Genomic DNA, 2,090 nt, shown 5'->3' with positions numbered 1-2,090 from the left:
TAAACCCCAAAACAATTCATTGATTTTTCTTCTCCTAAGAACACGTTTACTCCTTCTACTACAGGCGGGTAAGTCTCCAAAGGTCGAGCATCCGGTAGATTGCGTAGTAACGTCGTTCCCCCAAAACCCTTAACCCGTATTAAGTTGAACTACGGTTTGCTCTGATTCTCATTCCAGATGAGATACGTAGGCATAAGATGCGATGTCTTAGCGAGCACACTTCCCCCTAACCCCTAGGCAGCCGAGCTACGAAGACTCTGATTCTCATGTTCAAATGAGATACGTATGCAGTGGATGCGACATCCGTGCGAGTCATTTCCTTTTGACCCCTTTTTTAGTAAATAACACATTAGATAAACCCACACCCTTTAGACAAGAAGAATAAAAGTGGATCCCGTAGAGTACTACGGATGCGTAGGGGTGTTAATACCTTCCCTTCGCATAATCGACTCCCGAACCCAAGATTTGGTTGTGAGACCTTGTCTTCTCCTTTCCTTTCTCCAGGTTTACTTCGAGCATTTCCTTTCCCCCCCCCCCCCCCTTTGGGATAAATAACACACGATGGCGACTCTTCTGTCATTTCCTTTTCGCCGGTTGTCTTTTTGCTTTCTGTTTTTGCAGGTTGCGACAGGTGGTGGTTTGTAAGTTTTATCCTTGGCTTCACCTTCTTGGTCGGTTTGTTTTTCGGGTTCCACCGGTTCCTTTTATTTGTTGGTAGGTAAATTTTCTTTAGAAGTTTTGGACTCGCTCATTGTAGGGTTTTGAGGACCTTCATAAGCCGTCCCACTTCATAACGAGATAACGTTAGCTTGCCCTCGAGGGTTTGGTTGAGGTTGTCCAGGGAATTGGCCTCCAGGTGTAGTTTGTGGGGCTTGGTGTTGTGCTACCTGTGAGATCTGGGTTTCAAGCATCTTGTTGTGAGTTATTATCTGATCAACCTTGGTTCCTTATTGCGCTATAAGTTTGTTTACGTGAATGTTTTGGTTTAGGAATTCTTTATTTTTCTGAGTCTGGCCCGATATGAAGCTCTCCATGATCTTCTCAAGGTTAGACTTCTAAGGCACAGCTTGCATAGGTTGATTTAGTTTTTGGGCTTGATAACCTTGCGGTCTCTGAGGTGCATGATTTTGGATAGGGTTTTGGTTTTTATAGGAAAAATTCGGATGATTCTTCCATCCAGGGTTGTAGGTGTTTGAAAATGGGTTACCTTGGGCGTAATTCACTTGGTCGGTGTTCAGGTCGTTTAAAAGCTTGCACTCCGCCGATTCGTGTCCTTTAGATCCACAAAGTTCGCACTCTGTGGGGACTACCGCTGCGGTGTTAGTGTTTGTAGACATATGTTCGATCTTAAGGGCTAAAGCGTCCATTTTCGCTTGCATCATGTCTAGAGAGCTTATCTCACGTATTCCACCTTGGGTCTCCTTTTTCTCTATTGATGCTCGTTCAGTTCCCCATTGGTAATGGTTTTGGGCCATATCCTCAATTAGGTCACAAGATTCAGGATAAAGTTTGTTCATCAGCGCGCCACCTGCGGCAGCGTTGATGCTCATCTTGGTGTTATAATGGAGTCCATTGTAGAAGGTATGAACGATAAGCCATTGTTCTAGGTCGTGGTGTGGGCAGACTCTTAATAGCTCCTTATATCTCTCCCAAGCTTCAAAAATCTATTCTCCTTGGTTTTAAGTAAATCTAGTTATTTGGTTTCGAAGAACAACAGTCTTACTAAGGGGAAAATATCTAGCAAGGAATACTCTCGTAAGGTCTTCCCAAGTAGTTATTGAATTAGCTGGAAGTGAATCTAACCATGAACGTGCTCTATCCCTGAGGGAGAAAGGAAATAATCTCAAATGGATCGCATCAGGTGAAGCGCCGTTGGATTTAAAAGTGTCGGCCAGTTGGATAAAAACTTTTAAATGTTGATTTGGGTTCTCGGTAGCGACACCCGCGAATTGGTTCTGTTGCACTAATTGAAACAAAGACGGTTTTAGTTCGAAATTGTTAGCAGGAATAAGGGGGTTTACTATACTCGAACTAGGTTCCTCGTCAAAGGGTTGGGCAAATTCCTTAAGAGGTCTCTGGTCGTGATTCTC

At 43.8% G+C, this 2,090-nt stretch overlaps 1 non-coding gene across 1 annotated transcript; it reads left to right on the top strand.

The window, feature by feature from the left end:
* Positions 1-1,606: 1,606 nt before the first annotated feature.
* Positions 1,607-1,712, top strand: LOC127099932 (small nucleolar RNA R71). The gene has a single exon (XR_007794393.1). It is a non-coding gene; the product is annotated as a small nucleolar RNA R71 (small nucleolar RNA).
* The last annotated feature ends 378 nt before the right edge of the window (positions 1,713-2,090 follow it).

Source organism: Lathyrus oleraceus, chromosome 6 (assembly GCF_024323335.1).
Source record: "Lathyrus oleraceus cultivar Zhongwan6 chromosome 6, CAAS_Psat_ZW6_1.0, whole genome shotgun sequence".
In the NCBI taxonomy this organism is placed as follows: Eukaryota; Viridiplantae; Streptophyta; class Magnoliopsida; order Fabales; family Fabaceae; genus Lathyrus; species Lathyrus oleraceus.
This window is presented reverse-complemented; position numbering and strand designations above follow the sequence as displayed.